This window comes from Gavialis gangeticus, unplaced genomic scaffold, assembly GCF_001723915.1.
Source record: "Gavialis gangeticus isolate Ggan-Ray unplaced genomic scaffold, GavGan_comp1, whole genome shotgun sequence".
NCBI lineage: Eukaryota > Metazoa > Chordata > Crocodylia > Gavialidae > Gavialis > Gavialis gangeticus.
In genome coordinates, this window is record NW_017729031.1 from 47,606,875 (window position 1) to 47,615,902 (window position 9,028).

Here is a 9,028-nt window from a genome sequence, read left to right on the forward strand (position 1 = left end):
ATGCTTGAAAAGGCTGAAGCATATTCCACCCCATGTGTGCCTGTAATTATGCATCTGGACTCAAAGAGTGAAAAGTGAAATCCAAGACACTTCTCCTCTTTATTCCAGTGCAGAAGTATCTACAGGTATCACATACCAGGCCAAATCCTTCTCACATTGCTCATATACATAGTTTAGTGCTACTAAACAGTTACATATGGTGGACAGGACTTGCTCTTCCTCCCCCTTCCATTTCCTCAAATTACATTATGAACCCGGGGATTCCTTGCTTTATGCTTTACTGAAGTAGAGAGTGATAGCAATGACAAAATGAGAAGGGAACGCTGCATGTTCATATTCTGCCCCACAGGTTTTCCCATGTGGCTTTGCTGCAAGGGTGATTTTTCCTTTGTTATTGTTCAGACTCCATTAAGGCAATCAGTACAGCCCACTTCCAAATGTTCGGAGTGTGATCTGAGACAACACTTGTGGCAGGGTAAGAGTGCTTCAGAATGCTCAGAAATGCACAGGGCTGATTAGCTGGTGAGGAGGTAATGATTTATAATTAAGATATGCTGAATGGATATGCACCATCTTTTAAGAGCTCACAGCTTGGCACAACCTACCAAGTGCCACCTTCCTGTCTGGTCAGATGCTTGTGTTGCAGGGCCTGGAACTGGAAGACGAATGTATGTCCAAAACCGCCATATGCTCTAACTTTCTCAACTTTGTTTCCACAAATGACAGGAAGGAAAAGTGAACATATGGCACAGCCCCCCATAAGCCTCATGGTCTGAGAGCTTCTTGGTACACATAGAAAGTATGACTGCTGTGTATACTGCCTACAAGGAGCTACTAACAACAGCTATATTTATTTGCTTTCTTTACAAAATAAAAAAGACTGAAAGCACCGGAAAATATCAGACTGAACAGACATTTGTGCTTGACTTCTCAAACTCCACTATTCAATGGTAAAGTGAACACTGTAATCAGGATGTCCATGCTAAATTCAAACAAAAAATTCTAGCTCAATAATAGTTAACAGCACATCTATAAAACCCATGCTTTTAATTAACACAGGTATCGAGGGAAAGTACAAACTCTGTGATAAGCCTTCACTGTGTCACAAAATGGGGGAGAAAACTACTCTGATATGAGAAGAGTTGGCCAAGTATGTAGCGATACATTTGATTTATTCATCCAAAGAATTAGAAATCTATTAGGGGCAGAAGACAATGGAATTACACAATAATATCCCTAATAATTCAATAATTATTAAAAGGTAGCATTGAACACATCTGTAATGAACACATTAATTACAGTAATATGGTATACTAACATTGTCTTTGTTCCTAATTTATGTGAAGCCATAATTTACTTTTAAAGCTAGCAACGGTGATAAATTTCTCTCAGTTTTAAACACTTATTCGACATTAATATTCACTGAAAGCACATGGTTTCCACTGAAACACTTTCTGATAACTAGCTGGTATATATCACAGATCACTAACACTTTATATTAAGTGGACATTAATTAATGCTAATTTACAATGGAATTCTTATGAAGTAACATATTATATCCACATGAATACCAAAAGAGTTCATCATGATTAATGTTATGACAAAAAAATGAAGAATCTTAATGATTTATCACTAATTAATAACAGATGTTGTCCAAAATACTTTTGTGTCTGAAACAGACCATTCAAGGGATCTCTGAAAAGGCAGTATCGTATGTAATATTTTTGTATATTGAATTTTATTTAAGAATAATATTAATCCAAAACAAGGAATGACTTGTTCACTTTTCAATTTGGAAGAAGAGAGGAGGAGAAAATGTAAGGGGAAAAGGGTCAACTGGACTTGTAGTGCAAGTCAACTGGACTAGTAGCAATTTTTTCCACACTGCAATCAGTTTTTAACTTTGTACTGTATTAGTATGAGACTGATTATAATTAGATGTTTGACACGTATTAAGAAAAATCTTATCTTCAAATGTGTAGATTGCTCCTACGTTATGTGTGTCCTAATGATTTTGGGTGCTCATAGCTGAGATTTGGAGCTCTCTCTCAGAATAATAAATATGCTAAGTATATTAAAAAACCCTTATTCTGCCATTTCTGCAATTGTGTTTAATTGCCAATAAGGCACTGAACAAATAGAGAATTAAATTAAAAGTTCAATAAACACTGATCGATATTCTTGTAAATACCAAGTCTATAAAATGATCTTCTCTTTAAATGTAGTTATTCTACAGGTACCGTGCAGATGATCTGCATTTGAAGTCAAAGGAATGTTTTAAAACCCAGTTAGAATTGCTTATTATAAAAACCTTAGGAACATTGTCAAAAAAGAAAGCCAGCCTTCTTTATTCCTAAGCAGTCGCTGTCCTCTAGTTTAGTATTAGCTCACAATCAGCTGAATAAAGAAGTCATCTTCTGTCTAACATGTAAATAAATCATCAGCTTCAGTTACTTTACCACTAGCTGTTTGTCATTCAGGAAAATAATGGTTAATCAATGACTAATCAATGAAGATGTGTAACGTATTAGTTTGCAGTCCTTCATCATCCTATTTTCTTCAATTGCCTGGGGGTTTGTGTTCAGTACTTACAGAATCGATTACAATTGAGAGTGATCATTCAGCTCATGTTGAGAGCTGTCAGCTGTGCTTTCTGCTATGAGTTTTACGCTCCTGTTTAATATGAGATGCTAATATTTAGCTGCATTTGACAAGCTGGCTACCATCATAGAAAATTTTATAAGAAGTGCTTAAGTAACTAATTGTAACACTACATGTCACTTGATGAAACTAAACTTTTCCTGACTTCACAATAATCATAAGCATTACTGGCTTGCTGTGGAAAATTAAAGGAAAATAGCTGTCTGCTTGAGTCTGATCATGCCTGCAGGGAAGGTCTAAGAAAGGCAACAGACAATGATGCCTTTGTGCATAACTGCAGGGGGAAAACAGATAATTCTGCAATTTTCATATAAACTGACATTCTTCACCATATGACATTCTTGTGTGTGTTCAATTTCCTACCAGAGCCACTAGAAAACTTAAACCTGAAGACTTTTGACATAAGACAACATAAAGGAGTAACAAAGGTTTTTATAACAAAAGTAATGTTTCATTGCTTGACAAGTCTGTTTTCTTTGAGGCAGATATAAGCTTGTCACTAGGATAAGGAGAAAAAAATTGCTGGTTGTTCTCCTTCCTTCCCCCCACCCCCACATTGTTATCAATGCAAGGGGTTATTCACTTTAATTATTGTTTTTGTAGTTTTCTTAGCAAATCCATGTCACTTATAGTCATAGAGTGTAATGGTGGAAACTAATAATCATTAATGTATTTCATTAAATATTTAGAGGTGAACAGTATTGATTAAAAGGAAGCATGTAATCTCTCATTTGTTGCAGTTTCAGTTCCAATACCACCCTCTTGTGGCTGAAGTGTTGAAGATACTTTTGTCTGAAATGAACTACATTTGTATGCACTACTTAGCTTACTCCCAATGCCTTTGCAGCCAATACTGACAAATGAAAAAGGATCTCCATCATCAAAAAAGGACCTTGGTGTCATTTGTTAGTTTAAAATTTTTAATATAATCCTATAATCAAGTATCATTTTGAATTTTAACAGTGATCTAAGAAGTAGTCTTAGGTGCACTGGGGCATGAATTGTGTGAAGTCTCTTTTCTCAATTGATTGGTGGAATTTAGTAATTAATTTTGGAATTTTAGAGGTATTTTAGGAAATAGATCAATGTTTTTAAATGGCTGTACTAGTGATGGAAAAGACTGTGAGAGCTTTCAGAAACCTGACACATATACCAATGAGCAAAAGGCATAGAGACACACTATTACCAAAGGGGTACTGAAAATGAAAACAACCCTCTATTTTTACATTGTGCATACGATCTGAAATTAAACCAAACAGCAAAATAAATAATATAATTTAAAACAACATATGAATTATTTAGAATGTATCTCAACTAACAGACAACCTTGTTTCAATGAAGAGTTTTATTTCCAATGGCATTTCATATTTTTACTTCTTCTGCACTGCAAATAAAATTGACCTTGTGCAAAGAATAGATACTCAAAACTTTTTATGTATACACATATAGACAGAGGGATATGAGCTTCTAGGTATTTAAGCTCTAAGTTATGGGGGAAATGTATGAAACCTACAAGCCATATATAGCAGAAGAAGCTATAGGAGTAACTTTAGGGCTAGCATATACCGTATTATTGTACACACCCAACATAAGGATGAACAGCAGTTAGTTGAAAGGCTCAAAACAGATTCAGAAAAAAACAGAACCTATAGACTTATGAGCAAGGGCATTCTCTTTACATTCAGAAGCAAAATAAATGGGAATACAGAAAGATAACTACATGACCCACAACTCCACTGCAGGTGGAAAAAAGCCACCACAATAGTCCCCAAAATCATTAGCCTCCATTTTGGATAAGTCCAAGTTTTTAACTACTTTCAGAGGACTTATCTAATATGTACACTGAATCCTGAAAAAAAATCCTTCCCCATGGTTCCAGATGGAGATAAGCATTTTCCCAATAATTTAAATAATTTAAAAAAACCTTTTTTTAAAATAGCCAAATCTACTCTTAAGGAAAGCCAAGTATCTCTTACAAGGTACCAGAAGATTCTTCCATCATCACAATGATAAATAAATGACTGCTCTGAAGCATAAAATCAAGCTATCTAGCCGTAGAAAACTGGATGCTTATTTTTTACTGAAAGTTCTTATTTTGCCCAGCTCACACAGATCATCCCAAAAGCATTAAAAACAAAAAAAATCTTTTCCTTCCCTGCCATGTAATGTTTGCTGTACTGCAGGGTATATATACTTCGTTGTGCTATGCAAGGTGAAGATGAAAAGAGTTATCCATTTAGATTGCATTTATAATCATAGGTGCTACATCTTGTCTGGCCAGTTCTATTTTTATCTACGAAGCACCTAAATGCCCCGTTAGTTAGGAACAAATGTACATAAATAATAGTAATAGGCAGAAAGTGGTGCTTCCTGAATTAATTTAAAAAATCCTCCAATTCATATCTTTAAAAATCTAACTATATTCCCAACGTTTCTTGAGATAGCCATTTCAAATGCATTTCGCTAGAGGAAGTTCCTGTTTTCTGGTACTTTAAAAACAAAACTGTTATTCTAAAATGTCCAAACCAGTCCTAGATAAACATAATGACAAGAGCAATTTTATCAAGACAACTGATAAAAGAAATGTCTTTTGAACTATAATACATATTTTCTGATAGAGGGATTTTTTTTAAATAAAAGATATAATCATTAAAACAATGATAAATGAAACATTCAGAAAGGTTATGACTTGACAAAGTAACATTTTTAAAACTTGGACACCAATCAAATTGATGTAAGTATCAGTGATGCAACACTTTCTGACACTAAAGTCTTTACCACTGTCTAAAATATATAGAATAGCCTATTGTGATTACTTAATGTCAGCTTTTGTTCATAAGCTCTTTCATAAAACAAAAACAGGGAAAATGATTTAAAGCAGTTCAATTTGTCTATTTACCTTAATCTTTAACTATTCCCATATGTCTTAGCTACATGATGTATGACTCTTCATAAACCAATTTTTCAAAAGTATACAAGACAGAAAAAAGTCAGGCTCCTAACCTTTTATGCACTGAACTTTCATAGACAGCTGGCAAAACAGAACACTTTTAGGCATGAGGAAAAGCTGAAAGGTTATTTTACTCTCTCTTGATTTTAGCAAAAGTTTGTGTCTGTTACGAGGTAGATGTTTGAAATATTTTCTCATAGCAAACAACCCCAAAAGAAAATTGTCTCTGTTTAAAATAGGAACATTGCTGAAAAGTGACGATCACCACTTTAAATAAAAAAATATTAGATTTCTGTGTGGAAAGTGTACTAACTAATTGAGTAACATTGTCTGAGAACTGGAAGGTACCATAGGAGAAATCCTGCAGCAAACACTGCACTAGGGGCAATCTCACTTTATAACGGTACATAGAATACAGGAACAGTGGCCATAAAATTGTATTTCCAAACATTTATAGTAGGACTCTTAAAATTTTCAGGCTTTAAGTATGATGCAATGCAGCCTACTGCTTTATTTTATTGTACTGAAACCATTATGGATAATTTTTAAAATGAAGCAAACACTGTGCTATACAATGAGGGGGAAAAGTCTTCTCACAGTAACTCCTGGTAGTCTGGCATGAAGCTGAATGTTTACAGTCAGTGGAAAGTTTTTAGCATGTTTAAGTAGAAACTGAGGTACAGGAATCTAGATCTGCTTCTGTTTGCAATGCAGAGTGCAGAGCAGGGTTATTCTGACATCTATTTCCCTCCTCTGAACAAGCAAAGAAAAAAATCCCTCTAACTTTAAAAGAAATATAAAAAATAAATCTGAAGTGTGTTTTCTGGTTTAGGTAATGTATGTAAATCTAATTCTATGTAGCAAAATACATTAATTAATATATCTTAAAGATAAATATAATCTACAAGTTTCAATAGAATTAAAAGGTATTTATTAATATAAGCATTTAAATATTTCGAATTCCAAAACCACATTTTGATATCAAAACAGTAGACCAAATAGTGAGCTTTATAATCTCGTAAAACACCAACTGACATCAAGAGGAATGTTACCTGAAGTAAAAGTGAGGAGACATACTTGCTGGTGTCAAAACACAGACTGAACATATATTCCAAGTAAGTATTTCATGACACAGAGAGAGAATTTTTCACTATTTGTTTTAGCAATGTACTTTCAAAAGACTCATTTATGGGGAAAAATGTGTACATTTATAAATACTGTAACTGTTTTCCTTTGTTACAAAATTTCCAGTTTTAGCAAAAGAAAAATAATAAGTTTGTAATGGGTATTTACAAGTATTATGATTGCTAGCATTAAAATGGCTGTTTTTAAAACTTCAAGTAAGCTTGAGAAACTGACTGTGGATCATGTATACAATGTAGGGTCAATGCTGTATTGAATTTCTAGACCATTTTCAAACTACCTTCTGGCAGTGGAAGCATTTTGACCACTGACACTCCCTGTGGGTATATCTGACTATCCTGGTACAATGCACCATTCCCTATTATTGAATCTACAACAAACTGCTGTAGGTTATTCATTGATTGAGTGTTTAAGTGTATTCTTTAGGAGCAAATAGAGAATGAATTCTGTAAACAATCCCATAAAATAAAATAAAAAGCAGCAGAACTCCTCACTCAGAAATGGCTTTCAACTGAAGCACTTAATTATTTGTAGTCTTTGATTATGTTGTGTCACTTTAAATAAAGATACATAGGAATTTTCCTCTTACTTTCACAGAAGATACCAAGCTAGAACGTGAAGTTGCACATTTTATCTGAAAGAAAAATTAAGTCATCACCAGCCAATATGACTACTCAGAGACATAAGGTTTAAGCACATCTGCTATCTTTTATGCTAACATCTTTATCTAGATCAATTACAATATGCACTATCACTGTTAAATAACCAATATAGATGCAGGCTGCAGCTCTATAATATTCCTAATGGAGGTTAGAACAGATATTAAGAGCTACATTTTCATAAGCTCAGGCAGTAATTGTGTGTATGCCAGTGCACATCTTCAGTCATGTAGTATTTCAATAATATTCACAAATGTTTCCTTTTCCACTTTAACCAATGCAAAACCCATAAAAAATCTGTCTATGTGAGAGCTCTAAGTACATTCACACAGTTTGTCTGCCAGTACATATGCGCCAGGCACTAGCTGTAAATAACAGTTCATATACTAGCAGGGAACTGTAAAGCAAACCAAACACACTAATATTAAGCATTTGAAATGTCTGTCTCTTATTTATTAATGCAAAAATATATTTTTCATGACCTGAAAAATATGTGCAAGTGGTATGGTGTCAACACAGGAAAACTGTACTTGCATATACTTCAACATAGTGCTATCGTTTAACGGAAAGCTTGCTTAATTTTCTCTCGCATATAGGGAAAGCTAAATAATTGACAGGAATTTTCTGAAATTACAGAAAAATATACATAATATGGAAAATATAACTGTTATCTTTACTATTTACTCTCATACCAGCTGAAAAGTAAGCTCCACATAATCTGTATTACAGAACGCTTAACACCAATCAAGCTGGGGCCCTTCCTCTGCTAAGTGCTGTCCAAACATGTAGAAAATGACACTTCCTGCCCCAGAAAGATTACAGATTAAAATGAGCACTCCAAAAAACCCAATACTGCAAATATCTAGTGTACCTTAATCCAGTGTTGCTGTTGGAAGCAAAGCCTCTGGTTCCATTACAGAAAGGAGATAGTTCCAAGGAACTGAGGAAGAAGAATCCACGCCCATGCTGGGGGCATCTACACATGAAATTAATGCGATGCAATAAACTCCAGTGCATATTGCAGGGAGTTTATTGCTCTTGGGTGCCCTGTTTATACCTGCACCTGGGACCGCAGCATGTTGAGCTGGGTTGGAGTAGCCCCAGCTGACATGGGGCTTAGGGGTCAGCCTGCCAATCTGGGGCTGCTCTGACCCATCTCAACATGCTGCCAAGGGGCTGGCTGGAGCACAAGGGTGCTCTAGTTTGGGGCTAGCCACCAGGCAACCCCAGCACTGAAGCATCCTTGTTCCCCAGCCAGCCCTGTCAGCATTTACAGGCGCGTTGCTGCACATTAAAGAATGCCACCATAGGATATTATTTGTGTTCACAAGTACTAATTTACAGTGGAGTTAATTAGTTTATTGGGCCACTTGTACACATGACAAAAATTGCCTGTTTTTGTAGTTTGTCGCACTTTACATGTACGGGGGAGGTTGCAATTTAAAATAAGTTTGTTACGTTGCAAACTAAACCACATCCACATGTAGTTTAGTCTGAAATGTACCTATTTGTACAGTTTCAGTCTTTAATCTGACAGCTTGCCCCCCAGTCTCAGGAGAGGTGGACTGAACACAGGAGTGGCAAGGGGTCCCATCTTTTTTTTTTTTTTTTTGCA